The following is a 27,504-nucleotide window of genomic DNA, read 5'->3' as shown; positions in this document are numbered from 1 at the left end:
CAGTCCTGTCTGCCCTCAGGAAGTCCTCCTTTGCTTCAAAGAAACACTGTTAGTCCCATCAACACTCCAGAAAAGCCACACTGCCTCAAAAAAAGATTGACCAACAACGACAGCCCTCAGGAAATATTCCACGGCAGTGACAAGGCAAACACTACCCGATAACGGAGAGTACAACTCCCTCAGGAGAAAGAAGACAACAAGCAAGATGAAGAAGCTGAGAAACCACCCCCAGTCAAACCAACAGGAGAACTCACCTAAAACAGTCAACAATGAAACTGATCTCTGCAGTCTGACAGACCTGGAGTTCAAAAGAGAAATAGTGAAAATACTGAAGGAATTAAGAGAAGATATGAACAGCAATGCAGATACCCTCAGAAAGGAGCTAGAAAATATAAGGAGGAGCCAAGAAAAACTAGAACATTCATTTGCAGAGATGCAAACTGAACTAGGGGCAGTAAAAACCAGAATGAATAATGCAGAAGAACGAATCAGTGATATGGAAGATAGAATAATGGAAATCACTCAATCTGGTCAACAGACAGAAAACCGAATCAAAAAACTGGAAAGCAATATAAGAGACCTATGGGATAATATAAAACGAGCCAATCTACGCATAATAGGAATTCCAGAAGGAGTAGAAAAAGATAAGGGAATGGAAAATATATTTGAAGAAATTATCGCTGGAAACTTCCCAAATCTAAAGGATACTGGATTCAAGATACAAGAAGCACAGAGGGCCCCAAACAAACTGAACCCAAACAGACCCACACCAAGACACATCATAATAAAAATGGCAAAAGTTAGTGATAAAGAGAGGATCCTAAAGGCAGCAAGAGAAAAACAGAATGTTACCTACAAGGGAACCCCCATAAGAATATCAGCTGATTTCTCTACAGAAACACTACAGGCCAGGAGGGAATGGCAAGAGATATTTAAAGTGCTCAAAGGAAAAAATATGCAACCTAGAATACTTTATCCAGCAAGAATATCATTTAAAATAGAAGGGGAAATAAAAATTTTTCCCAACAAACAAAAACTTAAAGAATACAGCAACACAAAACCCAGGTTAAAGGAAATATTGAAAGGGCTTCTCTAAACCAAAAGAAAGGAAGGAAAGGGAAGAAAAAAGAAAAGAAAAAAAAAAAAAAGAAGAAGAAGAAGAGGAAGAACTAGGACAGAGGAAGATACAATCAGAGAGCAGTCATTCAAATAAGCCAGCATACAGATTTAATCATGAACATGCTTCAAACAAAATAAAATTAAAAAGAAAAAAATAAAAGAGTCATCAAAACCATAAAATGTGGGCAAGGGATGTTAGGAGGTAAATAATCCTTTTTGTTTGTATGTATGTCTCTCTTCTTAATTTTAATATAATAATGAAGTGTTTGAACTTACAGGACCATCAGGCTAAAACACACAATTATGGGAAGGGGTTAGCATACTTAAAAAACAGGGCAACCACAAGCCAAAACCAAATATTGCATTTGCAAAAAATGAAAAAAAAAACACTCAAGCAGATAATAACAGGAGACCATCCAACCAAAAAAAAAAAAAAAAAAAAAAAAAAAAAGAAAGGAAGAATGGAGAACCATAGAATCAACTGGAACACGAGGATCAAATGGCAATAAATAATCATCTATCAATTATCACCTTAAATGTCAATGGACTGAATGCCCCAATCAAAAGACACAGAATGGCTGAGTGGATAAAACGGCAAAAACCTTCAATATGCTGCCTACAAGAAACTCACCTTAGGACAAAAGATACATATAGATTGAAAGTGAAAGGCTGGGGAAAAGTATTTCATGCCAATAGACATGACAGAAAAGCAGGAGTTGCAACGCTCATATCAGACAAAATAGACTTTAAAACAAAAGACATAAAGAAAGACAAAGAAGGACACTATTTAATGATTAAGGGATCCATCCAAGGAGAGGATGTTACTATCATCAACATATATGCCCCAAACATAGGAGCACCCAGATACATACAACAAATATTAACAGACATAAAGGGAGATATTGATGAGAATACAATCATAGTAGGAGACCTAAATACCCCCCTCACATCAATGGACAGATCCTCTAGACAGAAAACCAATAAAGCAACAGAGATCCTAAAGGAAACAATAGAAAAGTTAGACTTCATTGATATCTTCAGGACACTACATCCAAAAAAATCAGAATACACATTCTTCTCAAATGCTCATGGAACATTCTCAAGAATCGACCACATATTGGGACATAAAGCGAATCTCAATAAATTTAGGAGCATAGAAATTATCTCAAGTATCTTCTCTGACCACAATGCCATGAAATTAGAAATCAACCATGGGAAAAGGAAAGAGAAAAAACCTACTCCATGGAGACTAAACAACATGCTACTAAAAAACCAATGGGTCAATGAGGAAATCAAGAAGGAAATTAAAAACTATCTTGAAACAAATGATAATGAAGACACAACCTCTCAAAATCTATGGGATGCTGCGAAAGCAGTGCTCAGAGGGAAATTTATAGCAATACAGGCCTTTCTCAAAAAAGAAGAAAGATCCCAAATTGACAACTTAACCCTCCACCTAAATGAATTAGAAAAAGAACAAAGAAGTCCTAAAGTCAGCAGAAGGAAGGAAATTGTAAAGATCAAAGAAGAAATCAATAAAATAGAGACTCAAAAAACAATAGAGAAAATTAATAAAACCAAGAGCTGGTTCTTTGAAAAGGTGAACAAAATTGATAAACCCCTGGCCAGACTCACTAAAAAGAGGAGAGAAAGAACCCAAATCACCAAAATTATAAATGAAAAAGGAGAAATCACAACGGATACAGCAGAAATACAAAAAACCATAAGAGAATACTATGAACAACTATATGGCAATAAGTTTGACAATCTGGAAGAAATGGACAATTTTCTAGAATCTTACAGCCTGCCAAAACTGAATCAAGCAGAAACAGACCAACTGAACAGACCAATCACCAGAAATGAAATTGAAGAGGTCATAAAATCACTCCCTACAAATAAAAGCCCAGGACCAGATGGCTTCACAGGTGAATTCTATCAAACATATAAAGAGGAATTGGTGCCCATCCTCCTTAAACTCTTTCAAAAGGTTGAAGAAGAAGGAATACTCCCAAAGACATTCTATGAGGCCACCATCACCCTCATTCCAAAACCAGGCAGAGATACCACCAAAAAAGAAAACTATCGCCCAATATCATTGATGAATATAGATGCAAAAATTCTCAACAAAATCTTAGCCAACCGAATCCAACAACATATCAAAAAAATTATACACCATGACCAGGTTGGGTTCATCCCAGGTTCACAAGGATGGTTCAACATACGCAAATCAATCAACATCATACACCACATTAACAAAAAAAAGGTCAAAAATCATATGATCATCTCAATAGATGCAGAAAAAGCATTTGACAAAGTTCAACATCCATTCATGATCAAGACCCTCGCCAAAGTGGGTATAGAGGGAACATTCCTGAATATAATCAAAGCCATTTATGATAAACCCACAGCAAATATAATCCTCAATGGGGAAAAACTGAAAGCCTTCTCACTCAAATCTGGAACAAGACAGGGATGCCCACTCTCACCACTGCTCTTCAACATCGTTTTGGAAGTCTTAGCCACAGCAATTAGACAAACAAAAGAAATCAAAGGCATCCATATAGGAAGAGAAGAGATCAAACTGTCACTGTATGCAGATGACATGATTCTATACCTAGAAAACCCTAAGGACTCAACCCCAAAACTCCTTGAACTGATTAATAAATTCAGCAAAGTGGCAGGATATAAGATTAACATTCAGAAGTCAGTTGCATTTCTGTATACCAGCAATGAAGCATTAGAAAAGGAATACAAAAATACGATACCTTTTAAAATTGTACCTCACAAAATCAAATACCTCGGAATACACCTAACCAAAGAGGTAAAGGACCTATATGCCGAGAACTATAAAACCTTAATCAAAGAAATCAAAGAAGATGTAAAAAAATGGAAAGATATTCCATGTTCCTGGATTGGAAAAATCAATATTGTGAAAATGGCCATCCTACCCAAAGCAATCTACAGATTCAATGCAATCCCTATCAAATTACCCATGACATTTTTCACAGAACTAGAACAAACAATCCAAACATTTATATGGAACCACAAAAGACCGAGAATCGCCAAAGCAATCCTGAGAAACAAAAACCAAGCAGGAGGCATCACTCTCCCAGACTTCAAGAAATACTACAAAGCCACAGTCATCAAAACAGTGTGGTACTGGTATCAAAACAGACAGACAGACCAATGGAACAGAATAGAGAATCTGGAAATTAACCCTGACACCTATGGTCAATTAATCTTTGACAAGGGAGGCAAGAACATCAAATGGGAAAAGGAAAGTCTATTCAGCAAGTATTGCTGGGAAACCTGGACAGCTGTATGCAAAGCAATGAAACTAGAACACACCCTCACACCATGCACAAAAATAAACTCCAAATGGCTGAAAGACTTAAATATACGACAGGACACCATCAAACTCCTAGAAGAAAACATAGGCAAAACACTCTCTGACATCAACATCATGAATATTTTCTCAGGTCAGTCTCCCAAAGCAATAGAAATTAGAGCAAAAATAAACCCATGGGACCTCATCAAACTGAAAAGCTTTTGCACAGCAAAGGAAACCCAAAAGAAACCAAAAAGACAACTTACAGAATGGGAGAAAACAGTTTCAAATGATGCAACTGACAAGGGCTTAATCTCTAGAATATACAAGCAACTTATACAACTCAACAGCAAAAAAACCAATCAATCAATGGAAAAATGGGCAAAAGACCTGAATAGACATTTCTCCAAGGAAGATATACAGATGGCCAACAAACACATGAAAAAATGCTCAACATCGCTGATTATAAGAGAAATGCAAATCAAAACTACCATGAGATACCACCTCACACCAGTCAGAATGGCCATCATTAATAAATCCACAAATAACAAGTGCTGGAGGGGCTGTGGAGAAAAGGGAACCCTCCTGCACTGTTGGTGGGAATGTAAACTGGTACAGCCACTATGGAGAACAGTTTGGAGATACCTTAGAAATCTATACATAGAACTTCCATATGACCCTGCAATCCCACTCTTGGGCATCTATCCGGACAAAGCTCTACTTAAAAGAGACACATGCACCCGCATGTTCATTGCAGCACTATTCACAATAGCCAGGACATGGAAACAATCCAAATGTCCATCGACAGAGGATTGGATTCGGAAGATGTGGTATATATACACGATGGAATACTACTCAGCCATAAAAAAGGATGACATCATGCCATTTGCAGCAACATGGATGGAACTAGAGAATCTCATACTGAGTGAAATGAGCCAGAAAGACAAAGACAAATACCATATGACATCACTTATAACTGGAATCTAATATCCAGCACAAATGAACATCTCCTCAGAAAAGAAAATCAATCATGGACTTGGAGAAGAGACTTGTGGTTGCCTGATGGGAGGGGGAGGGAGTGGGAGGGATCGGGAGCTTGGGCTTATCAGACACAACTTAGAATAGATTTACAAGGAGATCCCGCTGAATAGCATTGAGAACTATGTCTAGATACTCATGTTGCAACAGAAGAAATGGTGGGGGAAAAACTGTAATTGTAATGTATACATGTAAGGATAACCTGACCCCCTTGCTGTACAGTGGGAAAATAAAATTAAAAAAAAAAAAAAAAAAAAAAAAAAGAAAAATTTACATCTTGGAATACTCTACCCAGAAAGAATATCATTTAAATTAGAAGGAGAAATAAAGAATTTCTCCAAAAAATAAAAAACTAAAAGAAATGGTAATACTAACAAATTCTGAAAGGGTTTCTCTAAATAAAAAAGAAGAGAAGTAAGAAATAGTATGGAGGAAATCACAATTGGAAAACAATCACTTAAATAAGCCAGGATACAGATCTAAAAAAAAAAAAAACAAACAGAAACAACTATTATAAAAGTGACCATAAACACAAGGAACAGCAAAAGCACAAATATGAAGATGTTAAAAAGGGACTTCAAGAATCATAAAAGGTGGGGAAGGAAAGTAAGAAAATCTAGTCTCTCTCTCTCTCTCTCTTTTTTTTTTTTTTTTTTTAAAGAATGTGTTTGAGCCTATATGACTATTAAGCTAAAGCAAGCATATATAGGAAGGGGTTAACAATACTTGAAAAACAGGGCAAGCACAAATCAAAACCAAACATTACATTCACAAAAACTAAAAAGAAAAGAACACAAGCATAAAAAAGAAAATCATCCAAGCAAAAAAAAAAAAAAGAAAGAAAGGAACAAAGGAGAAACATAGAATCAACTAGAAAACAAGGTTTAAAATGGCAATGGACTGAATACTCCAATCAAAAGACATAGACTGGCAGATTGTATAAAAAACCAAGTGCCTACAATATGCTGTCTACAAGAGACTCACCTTATGGCAAAGGGCATATATAAAATTGAAAGCAAGGTCATGGAAAGAGATATTTCATGCTGATGAAAAAGACAGGAATGTAGGAGTTGCAATGCTCATATCAGACAAAATACACTTTAAAACAAAAGCCAAAAAGAAAGAAAAAGAAGGACACTATTTAATGATAAAAGAATCCATTCAAGAATAGAATATTAGAATCATCAATAAATATGCTGCTAATATAGGACACCCAGATACATACAACAAATACTAACTGACATAAAAGGTGAAACTGATGGGAATACAATAATAGTATGAGACTTTAACAGCCAACTCACATCAATGGACAGATCCTCTAGACAGAAATCAATAAGGCAATAGGACCTTAATTTACAAAACAGAAAATTTAAACTGAATTTATATTTTTAGGACATTACATCCAAAAAAATCAGAATACACATTCTTTTCAAGTGCACATGGAACATTCTCAAGGATTGACCACATAATAGGGCACAAAACTAACCTCAACAAATTTAAGAGTATAGAAATTATTTCAAGTATCTTCTCTGAGCACAATGGCATGAAACTAGATATAAATAACAGGAAAAGAGAGGAAAAAAAAAACTGACTACATGGAGACTAAATAACATGCTACTAAAAAAAAACAGTGGGTCAATGAGGAAATCAAAAAGGAAATTAAAAAATACCTTGAGACAAATGGTAATGAATACAGAACCATTCAAAACCTCTGGATGCTGCAAAAGCAGTGCATAGAGGGAAGTTCATAGAGTTAAAGGTCTTCCTCAGAAAAGAAGAAAAATCTCAAATAAACAACATAACCTACCAATTAAAAGAATTAGAAAAAGATCAAAGAAAACCCAAAGTCAGCAGAAGGTAGGAAATCATGAAGATCAGAGAGGAAATCAATAAAATAGAGATTCAAAAAAACAATAGAAAAAAACCCCAATAAAACCAAGAGCTGGTTCTTTGAAAGGGTAAAAAAAAAAAAAAAAAAAAAATGATGACTCTCTGGCCAGACTCAACCAAGAAGAGGAGAGAAAGAACTCAACAAAATATGAAAAGAAAAAAGGAGAAATCTCAATGGATACTGCAGAAATACAAAAAAAAAAATAAATAAATAAGAGAATACTATGAACAATTATATCCCAACAAATTTAACAACCTAGAAGAAATGGACAACTTTCTAGAGACATACAGCCTGCCACATCTGAATCAAGAAGAAATAGATTGAGCAGACCAATGACTAGAAATGAAATTCAATACATAATAAAAACATTCCGTACAAACAAAAGTCCAGGACCAAATGTTTTCACAAATAAATTCTGAAAAACATACAAACAACTTAAACTCATTCTCCTTAAACTTTTCCAAAAGGTTGAAGAAGGAACACTCCCAAAGACATTCTATGAAGTCACCATCACCCTAATACCCAAACCAGACAAAGATACTACAAAAAAATAAAATTATAGGCTGATATCTTTGATGAATATAGATGCAAAAATTCTCAACAAAATTTTAGCCAACTGAACCCAACAACATATAAAAAAGATCATACACAACAACCAAGTAAGATTCATCCCAAGTTCACAAGGATGGTTCAACATATGCAAATCAGTCAACCTCATACACCACATTAACAAAAGAAAATTCAAACACCACATGATCATCTCAATAGATTCAGAAAAAGCATTTGACCATGTCCAACATCCATTCATGATAAAAACTCTAACCAAAGTGGGTATAGAGGAAACCTACCTTAAGATAATAAAAGCCATGTAAGAGAAACCCACAGCCAATATAATACTCAATAGAGAAAAGCTGAAAGCTTCCTGCTAAAATCTGGAACAAGAAAAGGATGCCCATGCTCACCACTTTTATTTAACATAGTATTTGAAGTCCTAGCCACAGCAATCAGACAAAAGAAAAATGTATCAAAATTGGAAGAAGAGAGGTAAAATTGTCACTTTAAGCAGATGACATGACACTATATATGGAAAACCATAAGGTTTCCACACAAAAACTACTAGAACTGATCAATGAATTCCACAATGTAGCAGGATACAAGATTAACATTCAGTAATTGGCTGCATTTCTGTGTAATAAAAATTCAATATTAGAAAAAGAATATAAAATACCTTTTAAAATTACACTGCAAAGAATTAAATACCTAGGAATAAACCTGACCAAGGAGGTGAAAGACTTATAGTCTGAGAACTATGAAACATTAATCAAGTAAATTAAAGAGGATTCAAAGGAATGGAAAGATATTCCATGCTCCTGGATTGGAAAATTAATATTGTGAAAATGGCCATACTGCCCAAAGCAATCTATAGATTTAGTGCAATCCCTATGAAATTACCCATGACATTTTTCATAGAAATAGAACAAATAACCCCCCAATTTATATGGAACCACAAAAGACCCAAAATTACCAAAGCAATCCTGAGGAAGAAAAACCAAGCAGGAGACATAACTCTCCCAGACTTTAGACAATATTACAAAGCTACAGTCAAGAGACACATGCACCCGCATGTTCATTGCAGCACTATTCACAATAGCCAGGACATGGAAACAATCCAAATGTCCATCAACAGATCATTGGATTAGGAAGATGTGGTATATATACACAAAGGAATACTACTCAGCCATAAAAAAGAATGACATAATGCCATTTGCAGCAACCTGGATGGAACTAGAGAATCTCATCCTGAGTGAAATGAGCCAGAAAGACAAATACCATATGATATCACTTAGAACTGGAATCTAATATCCAGCACAAATGAACATCTCCTCAGAAAAGAAAATCATGGACTTGGAGAAAAGACTTGTGGCTGCCTGATGGGAGAGGGAGGGAGTGGGAGGGATCGGGAGCTTGGGCTTATCAGACACAACTTAGAATAGATTTACAAGGACATCCTGCTGAGTAGCATTGAGAACTTTGTCTAGATACTCATGTTGCAATAGAACAAAGGGTGGGGAAAAAAATGTAATTGTAATGTATACATGTAAGGATAACTTGATCCCCTTGCTGTACAGTGGGGAAAGAAAAAAAAAGTGAAAAAAAAAAACAAAAAAAAATACCCCAAAGCTACAGTCATCAAGGCAGTGATGTATTGGTACAAAAACAGACATACAGACCAGTGGAGCAGAATAGAGAACCCAGAGATAAACCCAGACACCTATAGTCAATTAATCTTTGACGAAGGTGGCAAGAATATAAAATTGGTAAAAACAGTCTTTAGCAAGTGGTGCTGAGAAAACTGGACAGCTGAATGTAAATCAGTAAAACTGGAACACACCCTCACACCATTCACAAAAATGTATTCAAACTAGCTTAAAGACTTAAACATAATATAAAGACAACATAAAACTCCAAGAAGAGAACATAGGCAAAACATTCTCTGACATCAACCATACAAATCTTTTCTTAGGTTAGTCTCCCAAGGCAACAGAAATAAAAGCAAAAATAAACTAATGGGATCTCAAAATCTTTTGCACAGCAAAGGAAACCATAAAAAAAATACAACCTACTGAAGGGGAGAAAATAATTTCAAATGATGTGAATGACAAGGACTTAATCTCGAAAATATCCAAACAACTTATACAACTCAACAGCAAAAACAAACAAAACCCCACCAACCCAAAAGACTGAATAGATGTTTCTCCAAAGATATATAGATGGCCAACAGGTACATGAAAAAATGCTCAACATCACTATTAGAGAAATGAAAATCAAAACTACAATGAGGTACCACCTTACACCAGTCAGAATGGCCGTCATTAACAAGTCCACAAATAACCAATGCGGGAGAAGGTGAGGAGAAAAGGGAACCCTCCTACACCATTGGTGGGCACGCAAATTGGTACAACCACTATGGAAAACAGTATGGAGGCACCTCAGCAAACTACATAGAACTACCATATGACCCAGCAATCCCACTGTTGAGCATATATCTGGATATACGTTCATTGGAAAAGATACATGCACCCATTCACAATAGCCGAGATATGGAAACAATATAAATGTCCATTGACAGATTAATGGACTAGATTTACATATATATATATGTGTATATATATATATATATATGTGTGTGTGTGTATACATATATATATATATACACACACACACACACACACACACACACACACACAATGGAATACTACTCAGTCATAAAAAAGAACAAAATAATGCCATTTGTAGCAACATGGATGCAATTAGAGACTCTCATACTGAGTGAAGTAAGTCAGTAAGTCACAAATACCATGTGATACCACTTATATCTGGCACAAATGAACTTTTACACAGAAAAGACACTAATGGACTTGGAGAGCAGACTTGTGTTTGCTGAGGGGGAGGGAGTATGGGGTTAATAGATGCAAAATACTGCATCTAGAGTGGTAAGCAATGAGATCCTGCTGTATAGCACAGGGAACTATGGTCACTTGTGATGCACCATGATGAAGAATAATGTGAGAGAAAGAATATGTGTGTGTGTGTATGTGTGTATGACTGGGTCACTTTGCTGTACAGTAGAAATTGACAGAACACCGTAAATCAACTATAATGGAAAAAATAAAAATCTTTAAAAAATAAACCAATTTGAGAAAATTTAATTACTAACATAACTGAAAATTTCTAATTTACTTAATTTTTTGGCATCATGTATATCATATTTTGTCTTAGTTTTTAAAATCAAATATTTTGTATTGCTCATCTTGACTATCATTATGAAATGATGTTTATATAGTGAAGGTTGTGTATTAATTTGATAATTCTGCTATAATAATTAATGAAATGTTTGTTTTATTTATTTTTTATTACTCAATGAATTTATCACACCTGTAGTTGTATAATGATCATCACAATCCAATTTCACAGGATTTCCATCCCACAACCCAAGCATATCCCCCCACCCACCAAACTGTCTCCTCCAGAGACTGTAAGTTTTTCAATGTCTGTGAGTCAGCATCTGTTCTGCAAAGAAGTTCAGTCTGTCTTTTTTTCAGACTCCACATGTCAGTGAAAGCATTTGATGTTGCTGTCTCATTGTATGGCTGACTTCTCTTAGCATGATAATTTTTAGGTCCATCCATGTTGCTAAAAATGCTGGTGTTTCGTTCCTTTTAATGGCTGAGTAATATTCCATTGTGTATATGTACCACATCTTCAGGATCCACTCCTCTGTCAATGGACATTTAGGTTGTTTCCATGTCTTGGCTATTGCAAATAGTCTTGTAGTGAACATTGGAGTACATGTGTCTTTGCGAGTCATGGTTTTCTCTGGATAGATGCCCAGGAGTGGGATTGCTGGATCAAATGATAGTTCTATGTTCAGTTTTCTGAGGAATCTCCATACTGTTTTCCACAGTGGTTGCATCAATTTACAATCCCACCCACAGTGTATTAGGGTTCCTTTTTCTCCACCCCGTCTCCAGCACTTCTTGTTTGTAGACTTTTTGACGATGGCCATTCTGGCTAGTGTAAGGTGGTACCTCATAGTGGTTTTGATTTGCATTTCTCTAATAATGAGTGATGTTGAACAACTTTTCATGTGTTTTTTGGCCACCTGTATGTCTTCTTTGGAGAACTGTCTGTTTAGATCTTCTGTCCATTTTTGCATGGGGTTGTTTGTTTTTTTGGTATGGAGCTGCAGAAGGTGTTTATAAATTTTGGAGATTAATCCCTTGTCAGTCGATTCACTTGCAAAGATTTTCTCCCATTCTGTGGGCTGTCTTTTTGTGTTGTTTAGGGTTTCCTTTTCTGTGCAGCAACTTTTAAGTTTGATTAGGTCCCATTTGTTTGTTTTTGTTTTTAATGTCATTATTCTAAGAGGTGGATCTGAGAAGATGTTGCTGTTGTTTATGTCAGAGTGTTTGGCCTATGTTTTCCTCTAAGTTTTATAGTGTCTGGTCTTATATCTAGGTCTTTAATCCATTTGGAGTTTATTTTTGTGTGTGGTGTTAGGGAATGTTCTAATTTCATTCTTTGACATGTGGCTGTCCAGTTTTCCCCGCACCACATATTCAACAGGCTGTCTTTTCTCCATTGTATATTCTTGCCTACTTTGTCATAGGTTAGTTGACTGTAGGTGTGTGGGTTTAATTCTGGGCTTTCTATCCTGTTTCACTCATCTATATTTCTGTCTTTGTGTCAGTACCATATATTTTTGATGATTATCGCTTTGTAGTACAGTCTGAAGTCCAGGAGCCTGATTCCTCCAGCTCCATTTTTCTTTTTCAGGATATCTTTGGCTATTCTGGGTCTTTTGTTCTTTCAAACAGACTTTAAAATATTTTGTTCGAGGAGTTCCCATCATGGCACAGCGGAAACAAATCCAACTAGAAACCATGAGGTTGTGGGTTCGATCCCTGGCCTTGCTCAGTGGGTTAAGGATCTGGTGTTGCCATGAGCTGTGGTGTAGGTCACAGACGTGGCTCGGATCTGGCATTGCTATGGCTCTGGTGTAGGCCGGTGGCTATAGCTCTGATTATTTGCCTAGCCTGGGAACCTCCACATGCCACAGGCATGGCCGTAAAAAACAAAAGACCAAAAAAAAGAAAAAAATATTTTGTTCAAGTTCTGTGAAACATGTCTTTGGTAATTTGATAGGGATTGTATCGAATCTGTAGATTGCCTTGGGTAGAATAGTCATTTTGATAATATTGACTCTTCCAATCCAAGAACATGGTGTGTCTTTCTATCTGTTTGTGTCATCTTGGATTTCTTTCATTAATGTCATAGTTTTCAGAGTATAGGTCTTTTGTCTCTTTAGGTAGGATTACTCCTAGGTATTTATTCTTTTGGATGAGATGGTAAACAGGATTGCTTCCCTAATTTCTCTTTCTGATTTTTCATTGTTAGCATATAGAAATGCTGTTGATTTCTGTGTATTAATTTTGTATCCTGAGACTTTGCCAAATTCATGGATGAGCTCTAACAGTTTTCTGGCAGAGTCTTTAGGATTCTCTAGGTATAGTATCATGTCATCTGCAAATAGTGATGGTTTTACTCTTCCTTTCCAATTTGGATTCCTTTTATCTCTTTTACTTCTCTGATTGTTGTGTCTAGGACTTCCAAAACTATGTTGAATAGTAGTGGTGAGAGTAGATAACCTTGTCTAGTTCCTGATCTCAGCGGGAATTCTTTCAGCTTTTCACCATTGAGAAGGACATTAGCTATGGGTTTGTCATATATGGCCTTTATTATGTTGAGGTAGGTTCGCTCTATGCCCACTTTCTGAAAGGTTTTTATCAGAAATGGGTGTTGGATTTTGTAAAAGGATTTTTCCGCATCTATTAAGAGGATCAAATGGTTTTTATTCTTCAGTTTGATAATGTAGTGTATCACACTGATTAATTTGTGGATATTGAAGAACCCGTGCATCCCTGGGATAAATCCCACTTTGATCATGATGTACAATCCTCTTAATGTATTGTTGGATGCAGTTTGCTAGTATTTTGTTGAGGAGTTTTGCATCGATGTTCATTAGTGAGATTGGCCTGTAGTTTTATTTTTTTGTGGTATCTTTGTCTGGTTTTGGTATCAGGGTAATGGTTGCCTCATAAAATGAGTTTGGGACTATCCCTTCCTCTGCAATTTTTAAAAATATGGAATGCTTCACAAATTTGCATGTCATCCTTGCACAGGGGCCATGGTAATCTCTGTATCATTCCAATTTTAGTATATGTTCTGCTGAAGCGAGCACAAATGTTTAATTTTTATATTTTTGTAATTTATTTTGCAAATAGGCTTCTTGTGAAGCATATTAAAGAGAAACTCATATTGGATCCTTTTAATTTTTTTTACTTACCTCTAGTAAAAATAAGAGGGATAATATTTCAGAATAGGAACCAGTACCAAAGTTTAACCATCCAGAAGAGTTTATGTACATCTTGAGAGTTTTTTTTTTTTTTTCAATTTAGAGCAAAAGGATAAATTAAGTTTCACCCAGTACATTGCCAATCTTTACTGGTGTGAACTAGGATGGCACAATGCATCCAGTTTTATTCTATCCATTTCACTTGGCTAAATGAGGAAAAAAACCAGCATACTTACATTAAGGTGTATTTATGATCTAAAAGGAACTTTTCCATCTCAGCAGGCTGTGGGGACTGATAAGCCCTTCAGCTGGTCACCCGTAAACCACTGAGCAGTGACAAGTTCTCTCTCAGTGAGACATTCTGTAGCATTTTACACAGAAGCCAGTGCACTATAGGAAGAACTGAGAAATGGTGAGCTCAGGCATGAGACCAATTGCTCTCATGGTAAGAATTTGAATAGATACCCTAGGACAAAATCACTGATTTTTTTTTATCTTGGCAGCACACACACACATTGATGGATGATTTACTGGCCTGCAGTATAAACTAGACATTATACCATATCCTTATCCTCTTTATGAAGAGCCTAGGGCCCAGTAAATCTCCTGTGTTATATAGATTTCTAAGAAATTTTTTCAGTGTTTTCTGTAAATCTAAGACTGGGGTATAGACAGAAGATAATAGTATCCCATACAATATTATTCCCAACCACAGAAATAATTGTAAATGAAAAATAAAAATGTAATTGCTTAACTCTTTAAGTTTCAGAAGTTTTATCAAGCAGAAACTGTTAACCTATAGGATGGTGGATTGGTCTAAAGATTTATTAATATGCTTACTGAGGGCAGAAGGATGTCCTACAAATTGCAGTATATACTTTGAGCCAGAAGCCAGAAAATAGTTTTCTTTCACCTGTAACTATAAAATATGAGTCCAGGAACCAAGGGTAAGTGTGAGAGCTCTCTATCTATTCTAATAATTACCAATGTTGATTTCCATTTCCACAAGGTTAAATACTGTTGGTCTTAATAATTTCAGTTTTCAAAGACTAATATTTCCATTAATATAAATGATGTTTTCACTAGACTGAAGACTGAGACTACCACCTGATTCCTTATAACATTGGAAGGGTACAATACTCCTCTGTACTGAAGGTCACTACTTCTTTGGAGACAGGTGATCTTACAGGTCCTTTTCAGTTTTATATTTTCCCCATTCCTTTGTCCTGTTGGCATGAGTATGGTAATAGCTCAATTGCTACTGAACCACAGATGAATGCACTATTCTATTCATAATTGTTTAGCAAGTGTAAGTATGTCTTTGTTTGTTTCAGGATATTTTGTTGAAGGATGATTACATCATAATATTGAAGAATGCTGATATTGTAATGGTTTTTATTTAGAATGTAATGTTGTTTGGAATGTAGTTATGATAGAAGGAGCTGTAGGGATACTTATAGCCAAGAAAGTGTAATGTGCTTGATTATCTTCTGGCAGCTCAGCAGCAAAGCCCCTCTTCTTCGCTCTCTACATTATGGCAAGAAATGAAAGATGGGGAACTGTGTACTCAGAGTCCTGGCTAGCAAGAATCTAGGTTCGATTCTGCAAGATACTCATTTGAGTTTTGTGAGACAGAAGAGAAGCAAAAACCATATTAGAGTAACTTCCAAAGGTGACAGGCGTGCTTTGAGCACTGGTAGACGTGCATCCTACAGGAGCTTCCTGAAGTTAGTTCTGTAGGTAATTGGTGGTTTTCCTGTGGTTATTACAACTACCTAATTTCATCAAAACTAGGTGGATTAACCTTCCTGATCTTCATTTTCTTGTCCTTTCAACATTTTTAGAAACATCTCTCTCAATTGAATTTCTTCCTGTGTGGAAGGCATAGAGTGGTTTATATTTTCCTTTTAACAGGCATATATTTATATACCTATATTCATATATATATATATACACATACGTGTGTGTGTGTGTGTGTGTGTGTGTGTGTGTACATCCAGAGTAAAGGTACTAAGAAAGATGAGTTATTTATACTTTCAGTTAACTCATGGTATGGTGTGAATAAAGAAAAAAATTACAATGCCATATTTAAGTATGCCTGGGTTCTGTGACTGATAAGAAATAAGATGAGTTCGAATATCCCACTTAAGGAGTACAAGGGAGGATTTATTCCAGGTGAGTTCGAGCTAAGTCTCACATACTACATACAACAGTATGACTGAGAATTAATCAGTTGGACAAGAAGCTAAAGGAAAGTCTCAGTGCAGGAACATTATGATAAGTGTGGCATTGAAGAAAGAGGAGCCTAGTGTGTGAAGACTACATGCATCTTAATATTCCAGGAACATTTTAGAGTGGTGAGAGATGAGGCTGGCCTAGGTCAGGAAGAGATATGTTGCCATTTTAAAGCTCTTGGAATTTGTCCTATACGTAATGTGAAATTAAACTGGAAGTTTTCCAGCTGGAAATGGGATAGATGGATTCAAGGCTCATGAATTTAGTATCATCACAGGTTTGTGTTACAAGCATGTCAGCAAATGTACTGTGCTATTGTTATATTTATATTATAAAAATAATTGCTACCTGCAGGACATGTTGATTGTCTCTTAAAATGTTGCAGATTAATTTATATATGAGTAAAGGGCTCCTTCCCTAACTATACCATAAATTAGGAACTGACTCTAGTCATGAAATATGATGGCAGCACTTAGACTTTTCATTGGCTAATTAAATTTAAGTTCTATTTTTGAACTTTTGCTCTAGTTGGCCATTCATCAAAATTATAGCAAAACATTCAGAACGGAAACAGTTCTAATTTGAAAGCTCTCACAGGATACTAAGTTACATTTTTAGACATTCAGTCTACTTTGGTTGTGCATGAAGTCATTGTGAAGACTTTCTCCATCATTTAAATATTTATATATCACAAATATTATTCTTTCATTTTTCTTCTTTTCACTCATGGAGACAAAAACAGTCTATTTTCCACGAAATATCTAAGAAGTAAAATAAAATCTCCTTAGGACTTTAATGACTTTAAAAAAAAAAAATTGTCCATGAGTAAGTAGAAACACATTGTTGATTTTTCTATTACTTTTTAAGTTAAATAAGCACATAGATTTAAAGGAAGAATATTTAAAATAACAATATCAAACCTGAAAAATAAATCCCTAAGCTAAACTTACTTAAAAATCTCAGGCTATTTTTATTTGGTTATTTAAAAGCTAATCACCAAATATTTCCTAAATTGTATTTATTATTACTACTTAGCCATACTCATAAAAATTTTCATTTTCAAAAGAAATATGTAATTCAATATTTACATAATTTCTTACTGAGGTGTTTTGTTTTTAGTTGAAGATATATTAAGTTTTACTTAGTTTTCTGTAATAACCACGTGTAACTCATATGCATTTAGTTGGATAGCTGGTTCAGGATGTTAGCAGAAAACATATGGGAGGCATTTGACACCTAGTATTATGTTTGAGAGGTTGTTAACTAGTCATGTCAAAAATACAAACATGATTATAGTTTTCTAAGAATCTGATTTTATGTTCTCCTGGGAATCAATGCATGCATTAATCTACTAGAAAGATAATTGCATTTAGTAGTTTGAGATTAAAGCATAAATGATCCATTTGAGAACATTTTCAGAATAAGCATCACACTTCTTCTTTTTGACAATATACAGATTAAGCCCAAAATCTGGCCATCATCCTGCTAATTACTTCTCACTTTTAACTTTTGTCTTGGTAAATGAGTTGAACAGGTAGAAATCAACCTTCTAGTAAAACAGAGTCAGCATTAAGAACACTTTTGGAACACTTTCGGAAATTACATTTTCTAAATTCTTTCTTGGAAAGCCTGTACTTTTCTTGGAAGCAGGCAAAAGTGGTTGTGTATTAGCATGAGAGTAAAAGTGGAATGCAGAAACTAAGGTCTTTGCAGAGAACAATCAATAGAAATGAAGTAACTGAGTGCAAATCAAGGGTTTAAGCTGTCAATTCATCAGTAGATTTCCCTTGGTAGTCATGGAATTTAAAATTTTGACCTTCAATAGAAAGAGATATTGTTCCAAATTGTTCCAAATTAAGAGTTGAAATCTGAGATTAGAAAAAAAATTCTTTTACCTCCTGTATTAAAAACACATATACACACAAACTAACAGTATCTTAAACTAGTTATATGAACAACTAAATTGGCTATTATATAATTTTGCTTTATCAATAGAATAAAGGGCCAAAGTCCAGATAAGGAAAAACACAAAATATAAATATTTTTTGTGTGTGTGTGTGAAGTAATAATAAAACTTCTTTTACCTTCCAACCCCATTACAATATCATCTTTAACTTTGTGAGGAAAATGTTTCATTTTCTACAATTGAGTTAATGTACTAGTATATGTCTTATTCTAGTTTCTTCAATGTACTAGTATATGTCTTATCCTAGTTTATATTAGAAAGCATTCAGGGAGTTCCCATTGTGGTGCAGTGGTTAACGAATCCGAAGGAACCATGAGGTTGCGGGTTTGATTCATGCCTTGCTCAGTGGGTTAAGGATCCGGTGTTGCTGTGAGCTGTGGTGTAGGTTGCAGATGTGGCTTGGATCCTGAGTTGCTGTGGCTCTGGCATAGGCTGGCGGCTACAACTCTTAGACCCCTAGCCTGGGAACCTCCATATGCCACAAGAGCAGCCCAAGAAATCACAAAAAGCCAAAAACAAACAAACAAACAAAAAAACCAAACAAACAAAAAGAAAGCATCCATGGAAGAGTTTCTCTAATTAAATAAATCTTATTGAGATAACTTCATTTGGGGGAATAGGCTTTTCCTCCTTCCTGAAAGCACTGTATTTACTCAAATATTTAAACTATCTAATGTGCCTCTGACTTGTGGAGTGAAATATAGGATGATATTTCTTCTACACAAATGTTTCTCCATTTTAGCTGTAGTAGTCAGATATAGCAGTTCTGAAATCTAAAGATTCAGAAACAGCACTTTAAGAGGTGCAAACTGATTTATTAAATGTCCACATTACTATGTTCTGTGCATCTTTAACTCTTTTGTCAAGATCTTAGACCTATTGCTATGAAAATGTATTGCTGATAGGATTTCTAGTAAATGGCCAATCCACCTGTGTGCTAATGCTCATGACTCAGGTGGAAGCACCACCTTATGATGCTCTCTCTTGATTCCCTAGCCCAATGTATCAGAAAATACATGTAGATAAAATTAAACTGTGCCATACATTTAGACATACTTATTCAATGTTATTAGTCATCCATTTATATAAACAATTTATTGTGATTAATACTCAGTTACTTTCAGAATTTTTGAGAGCTAAATGTGGTCTGATGCCTCAAAGCACATTTGCAATATTTTTTAGATGCAAGACAGAACTCAAAACAATGAGAAGTTAGTAGAAAGTTTAAAACAACATTTCTGGAGATGATAATATTTATTACGGTAGAGGCTTTCACATGACACACCTAACACATGATTATAAAGAAATTCTGTAAAACATGAATGTATTTGTAAGTCAAATTTTTAAAAGTTGTGATAGCTCAAGCTATAATACTTAGGTTTCTATCTCTTTAAGATGACCATAATTATGTTTAAAAGCTAAGAATGATTCTGATGTGAATTTCTAGTTTTGTCATTTTATAAAAATTATTTAAAACACTAGCATAGGAGTAGCATGGAAATAGCATTTCATCACTTGAGGTCCTCTGTGTTCTGCTCATTAGCTTCTGAGAGTCCTGAGATGTTGTGTACACTCTTCATGAAGGTAAAGCCATATATGTCTGGTTCATTGTTGACTCTCTAGGACTTGATAGGAAATCTGAAATACAGACTTCACTTAGTAAATATAGTTGAGTGAATAAATTCAAATATGGAAGTGAGTGCCACTTATATTGAAAGCATATCCTCAGTCATTAGATCTGTAATTACACAAAAATTATTAAGTACTGGTATTTCTAAGGAATTTTAGTTAATCTCTGCAAAATACATGCTACTGCATATTTAATATATAAGTTATGGTTGTATTTTCTGTCTTTGTGCCAGGAATTAGTAAATAAGTTTAAATATGTTATATTCTTTGGTCAGAGCTTGACACATATTTTAATTGTTGCTTTTTAGTAATTGTCTTTGACCTGAACATACTGGGTCCCATGTTTATGCACAGTGATGAAGGAGTAGAGGATTGCTTTATTTTTTGTTTAAAAAAGAATAAGTTCCTGAATGGAGTCTGATCGGAAAATGGATTGAATATTCGGTAAATCATGGATTCTATGAACCTTTATTTTGCTCATTGAAGTCAATATTTGTGTTTTTATTTTTATTTTTATTTTTAGTGTAAAGATAGTTGCTGCTGCTTTGTATTGAGTAACTGATGCATTACATTGCACTAGCAATGGGCATCTTGTGTAGAATGAAGACTTACTTCCCCAGAAGGGATTCTTATACTAACCACTTTTTCATGTCATGGCATCAATGACCAATTCATTCTCTAACAGCATTATAGTGCAGTACTCAGGATAGCAGTCCATATTATAACCTTTGGTTACTTTGAAGTACCCTTATCTACTTCAGATAAATTAGTCTGGATTCTATTTGGAGGGGAAAAAAATGGAGCTTGTAGACTCTCAAGCTCATTCCCATCTTGTCATTCTGTGATAAATCATGTTGGTTACAAAGCCAGTTGTCCTCTGGGGGCAAATATAAAATTGCTGTACAAATATATCTGAGCCATGTATCTCATGCTTCCAGTAAATGTCTGCTTTTTAAACTCAGTCTCAATGTTGATGTTTTTTGGAGATTCAAAGCAACATATATGTGTGCAGAGATGCAAAGCAATCTTTGTGTGTATATTAGTTTTTAAAAAATTACCTCTACTTTTTATTCCTTTAATAATAGACATTAAGTAGTATAACTAGGGCATTAAAAAAAAAAAAAACCCTGCATATTCTTTTTTTAAACAGAGCCTTCAGTCTCAGCCAATGTATTTGAAATTAACCTGTTTCTTTTATCTATCCTTACTGCCTTCAAAGAAAATCAAATTCTTGTTCTGCAAACCACATTACCAAATTAAAAAAATCAAAACAAAAACAAAACCTCAGGCTTTAGTTCTCTTTACTTAAATAAGAACACCGATTAGTAACTTTAGCTGATATGGCTCAGTTGTAAGGCATGGCTAATGTACTCTAAAATTATCTTTAATAACTCCAACAATGGTATATAATTCTGTGAATAAAAAGGAAATTTTTTTTTACCTATGTTGATTTTCTAATATCTCTGTAGGCAGTGCTGATTTTCTAATATCTATGTAGGCAGTGCTTTGGTTTTAGAATGACAGAAATACATATTTCTACCCTAGTTTCAATATACTAGCTATGTGACTTATAATAAGTTTGTGAAAATTAAGATAAAATACCCTAAATTGCCTGACATACTGTTTTTCACGCTTTAGTTTAAAAACTATTGTTATAATTATTCTTGCCAATTATTGAAGCCATTCTCTTTCTCTATAGCCACAATGATATCAATAAGAAAGTACTAAGATATCTTGTATTTTCTAGCTTTCAGTGAAGCAAGTGTCACTAAGAATAATGCCCAAGAAATACAAAGTTCAGTCAATGCTCTCAATAAATCTATAATCCAGTCAGGACAAAAGTAAATATCTGTATGTCAAGGGACACAGGAAACAACAAACACAGAGATTAAGTGAGGGAAATAGATCATTGTGAACCTGAAGAGTAAGATGATAATAATAGCTAGCATTGAAGGTTTTCTATATGTTACCACATTTAAAACAAAGAACCAAAGATAAAAAGCTGAAATATTAGTTCTCATTTTACAGGATTGGAAATTGAGGCTTAGCAAGGCTAATTTTCTTTTGCAAAGTCACTCAGTACTGAGAAAGATTTAGAATACTTCAGAGTCCAACTTAAAACTTAAATTCTTAATAATCACAAAATAGATCTTTTTTTGGTTTCAAGATTTTTAGGCAATGAAGGAGGTTTCAGCCTAATCTACATATAGCAAAGAGTCAAACAAAGCACTAGTGTGATTGAGCACATGATTTTGGGGAAACAGCAAAGTCTTGTCGAGTGAAAGGGGAGGTTTTAGATTGGGTTACTCAAGATCAGAATGGTAGAAATGAGATACTCCGGAGACATCTTTTTTTTTTTTTTTCCTAATGAATTGCATTATATTTATAGTTGTACAACCATCATTGCAACCAAATTTTACAACATTTCCATCCCAAACCCCCAGCCCACCCCACACAAACCCTGCAACCTGTCTCCTTTGGCAACTGTAAGTTTTGTAAAGTCTGTGAGTCAGTTTCTTTTCCGCAAAGAATTCCACTGTTTCCTGTTTTTAAATTCCACATACAAGTGACAGCACATGACGTTTGGTCTCATTGTCTGACTAACTTCACTTAGCATGATAATTTCTAGGTCCATCCATGTTGCTGGAGACATCTTTGAATTCAGACAATAGTTCCAGCCTCAACCAAAAATGTGCATGCACGTATTTACCTTTTCAGAAATTCTGATGGATAATATACAGAATTGTTTTGTCTATCTACTACTTTTACATCATCTTTCTCTTACTGAAGATTAGCTGGAAAAGGAATGTTTATGTGTATATGTATAACTGAATCACTTTGTTGTACAGCAGAAATTAGCACAGCATTTAAAATCAACTATACCTCAATATTTTTTTAAATGAATTTTGTTACTTTTATAGTTGAACAAAGATCATCACAACCCAATTTTATAGCATTTCCATTTCATAACCCCCTACTCCCCAACCTGTCTAATTTGGAAACCATATGTTTTTCAAAGTCTGTGAGTTAGTATCTGTTCTGCAAAGAAGTTCATTATGTCCTTTTTTAAGATTCCACATGTAAGTGATAGCATATGCCATTATTTCTTTCCTTTTAATGGCTGAGCAATACTCCATTGTGTATATGTACCACATCTTCTTTATCCACTTCTCTGTCGATGGACATTTAGGTTGGTTCCATATATTGGCTATTGAAAATAGTGCTGCAGTGAACATTGAAGTACATGAATCTTTTCAAGTCCTGGTTTTCTCTGGATAGATGCCCAGGGATGGGATTGCTGGATCAAATGGTAATTCTATTTTTATTTTTCTGAGGAATCTCCATACTGTTTTCCATGGTGGTTGCACCAATGTACCTTCCCACCAGCAGTGTAATAGGGTTCCCTCTTCTCCACATCCTCTCCAGCATTTATTGTTGGTAGACTTTTTGATGATGGCCATTCTGGCTGGTGTTAAGTATTACCTCGTAGTGGTTTTGATATGCATTTCTCTAATAATGAGTGATGTTGAACATCTTTTCATGTGTGTTTTTTGGCCATCTGTATGTCTTCTTTGGAGAATTGTCTGCTTAGATCTTCTGCCCATTTTTTATGGGGTTGTTTTTTTGTTATTGAGTTGCATAAGGTGTTTATAAATTTTGGCGATCAATCCCTTGTCAGTCGCTTCATTTGCAAGTATTTTCTCCCACTCTGTGGGTTGTCTTTTCATTTTGTTTAGGGTTTCCTTTGCTGTGCAGAAACTTTTAAGCTTAATTAAGTCCCATTTTTTTATTTTTGTTTTTATTGTTATTACTCTAGGAGGTGGATCTGAGAAGATACTGCTGTGGTTTTAATCAAAGAGTGTTTGGCCTATGTTTTTCTCTAAGAGTTTTTATAGTATCTGACCTTGTATGTAAGTCTTTAATACATTTTGAGTTTATTTTTGTGTATGGTGTTAGGGAGTGTTCTAATTTCATTCTTTGACATGTGGCTGTCCAGTTTTCCCAGCACCACTTATTGAAGGGGTTCTTTTCTCCATCGTATATTCTTGCCTCCTTTGTCATAGATTAGTTGGCTATAGGCCTGTGGGTTTAATTTTGCACTTTCTATCCTTGTTCCACTAATCTATATCTCTGTCTTTATGCCAGTACCATAAGGTTTTTATGACTGTAGCCTTGTACTAAATCTGAGGTCAGGGAGCCTGGTTCCTCCAGCTCCATTTTTCTGTCTCAGGATGGTTTTGGTTATTCTGGGGCTTTTGTGCTTCCAAACAAACTTTAAAATATTTTGTTCAAGTTCTGTGAAACATGTCCTTGGTAACTTGATAGGGATTACATTGAATCTGTAGATGGCCTTAGGTAGTATAGTCATTTTGATAATATTGATTTTTCCAATCCAAGAGCATGGTATGTCTTTCTATCTTTTTGTGTCATCTTTGATTTCTTTCATCATTGTCTTATAGTTTTCAGAGTACAGTTTCTTTGTCCTTTTAGGTAGGTTTATGCCTAAGTATTTTATTCTTTTTGATGCAGTATTAAATGTGTTTTTCCCTAATTTCTCTTTCTGATCTTTCATGGTTAGTATATAGAAATATGGCCAATTCCTGTGTATTAATTTTGTATCCTGTGACTTTGCCAAATTCATGGATGAGCTCTAACAGTTTTCTAGTAGAGTCTTTAGGATTTTCTAGGTATAGTATCATGTCATCTGCAAATAGTGATAGTTTTTCTTTTCCCTTCCCAATTTGGATTCCTTGTATTTCTTTTACTTTGACTGCTATGGCTAGGACTTCCAAAATTATGTTGAATAGTAGTGGTTAGAGCAGACATCCTTTATTATGTAATGTCCTTTATTATGTAATATCTTTCCTTGTCACTTATAATATTCTTTATTTTAAGGTCTATTTTGTCTGATATGGGTATTGCTACTCCAGCTTTCTTTTGATTCCCATTTGCATGGAATATTTTCTTCCTTCCTCTCACTTAGAATTTGTATATGTCCCTAGAAGTGAAGTGGGTCTCTTGAAGATGGCATATATGTGGTTCTTGTTTTTAATATCCATTCAGCCAGTCTATGTCTTTTGGTTGGAACATTTAGTCCATTTACATTTAAGGTAATTATTGATGTGTAGGTTCTTATTGCCATTTTATTAATGTTTTGGATTTGTTTTTGTTGCTCTTTTTTTTTTTTTTAACCTTCTTCTCTTGTTCTCTCCTCTTATGGTTTGATGACTGTCTTTAGTGTTGTATTTGAGTTGATTTTTCTTATTTGTGTGTGTATCAATTGTACAATTTTGGTTTGCAGTTACCCTGAAGTTTTGATATAGGAGTCTGTAAATATACGAGATTGTTTTAAGTTGTTAGTCTCTTAATTGCAAGTGCATCTTCAGTGTCCTGCATTTGTATTCTCCTCTTGTCACGATTTCTGATTTTGATAGCATATTTGTGTGTGGATGTTTTCCTACCTTTACTGTATATATGCCTTTACTGGTGAGCCTTAGTCATTTGTGGTACTTTTGTTTCTAGTTGTGGCCTTTTCTTTTCTGCCTAGAGAAGTTCCTTCGGTATTTGTTGTAAATCTGATATAGTGTTTCTAAATTCGCTTAGTGTTTGCTTATCTGTAACGCTTTTGATTTCTCCTTCAAATTTGAATGAATGCCTTGCTGGGTAAAGTATGAAAGCCTTGCTGGGTAAAGTAATCTTTGTTAGAGGTTTTGTTTCCTTTCATCACTTTAAGTATATCATGCCACTCCCTTCATGCCTGAAGAGTTCCTGCTGAAAAATCTGCTGATAATTTTATCATGGTTCCCTTTTATGTTATTTTTTTCTTTTCCTTAGCTGCTTTCAATATTTTCTCTGTCTTTAATTTTGGTCACTTTGATTAACATGTGCCTTAGGGTGTTCCTTTTTGGGTTTATTTTATATTGCACTTGTTGTGGTTCCTGGATTTGAATGAGTGCTTTCTTTCCGATATTAGGGACGTTTTTGGCTATTGTCTCTTGGAATATTTTTTCTGTCCGTGTATTGCTCTCTTCTCCTTCTGGCACCCCTATAATATGGATGTTGGTGCATTTAATGTTGTCCCAGAGTTCTCTTAGACTGTCTTTGTTTCTTTTTCATCTTTTTTCTCTTTTCTGTTCTGCATCAGTGATTTCCACTAGTTGGTCCTCCACCTCACTTATTTGTTCTTCTGCTTCCTGTATTCTGCTGTTGGGTGCTTCTAATGATTTTTTTTTTATTTTAGTTATTGTATTTTGCATCTCTGCTTGATTAAGTTTTAAATCTTGCATTTCCTTGCTCAGTGTTTGCTGTAAATTATCAATCTTTGCCTCCAGTTTATTTCCAATGTCTTATATTATCTTCATTTCATCAGTCTAAAGTCTTTTTCCTGGAGGCTGATAATCTTCAGATCACTTAGCTGGTTTTCTGTTTTTCTTTCTTTTTTTTTTTTTTTCTTGCTCCCTTATCTGAGTTGTAGTTCTCTGCCTTTTAAATTTTATAGGTTTTTGTTGCGGTCTCCTTTTTGCAGACAATAGAGTTGTAGCCTCTGTTACTTCTGATATCTGCCCCTCTTATGGCTGAGGTTGGTACAGGAACTTACTGCAGGTTTCCTGATGGGATGGTCTGGTGCCTGCCCACTGGTGGGTGGGGCTGATTCTCATCCCTCTGGTGGTCGGGGCTTTGTCTCTTGGTGAGCTTAGAGGCAGCTGTGTGTCTGGGGGCATCTTCATCAGCCTATTTACTAATGGGTGGAGCTGTGATCCTGCCTGAAATATTGTTCGACCTGGGGCTTCTCAGCACTGATGGGTGGTGCCAGATTTTCCCAAAATGGCCACCTCCAGAGGAACACATGCTGATTAATATTCCTGAGACCTTTGCCTCTAGTGTCCTTCCCCCACAATGAGCCACAGTCATCCCCTGTTTTCCCTAGCGATCTTCCAAGAACTGCAGTCAGGTTTGACCCAGATTCCTATGGAGTCTGCTTTGCCCCGGGATCCAGTGCACATGAAATTCTGTGTATGCCTTTCAAGAATGGGGTCTCATTTCCCCCAGTCCTGTGGAGCTCCTGCATACAAGCTCCACTGGCCTTTAATGCCAGATGCTCTGGGGGCTCTTTCTCCCAATCTCAGGTCCCTTGGCATGGGAACTTGACATGGGGTTCAGAACTCTCTGTCCTCTTGGTGAGTCTCTGTGATACAGTTACTTTCCAGTCTGTGGGCTGCCCACCTGGTGGGTATGGGGTTGCTTATATCATATAATCGCCACTCCTACCATCTTGATGTGGCTTCCTCTTTGTCTTCTGGAGTAGGATTACCTTTTGAAAGTTTCCAGTCCATTTGGTTGAAGGTTATTCAGCAGTTGGTTATAATTTTGTTGTTTTTTTG

General features: G+C 35.3%; 1 protein-coding gene and 1 non-coding gene across 8 annotated transcripts in view; one reads left to right on the top strand and one right to left on the bottom strand.

The window, feature by feature from the left end:
- LOC106504458 (uncharacterized) overlaps positions 1 to 27,504 on the top strand; it is a 1,793,907-nt gene that overhangs the window by 800,902 nt on the left and 965,501 nt on the right. The window lies entirely within an intron of this gene.
- Positions 14,075 to 14,178, bottom strand: LOC146401688 (U6 spliceosomal RNA). The gene has a single exon (XR_014811732.1). It is a non-coding gene; the product is annotated as a U6 spliceosomal RNA (small nuclear RNA).

Source organism: Sus scrofa, chromosome 7 (genome assembly GCF_054392235.1).
Source record: "Sus scrofa isolate SSC_HxYL_T2T_F1_AM1 chromosome 7, Sscrofa_HxYL_maternal_Yorkshire_Landrace_v2.0, whole genome shotgun sequence".
Taxonomy (NCBI): Eukaryota; Metazoa; Chordata; class Mammalia; order Artiodactyla; family Suidae; genus Sus; species Sus scrofa.
This window is presented reverse-complemented; position numbering and strand designations above follow the sequence as displayed.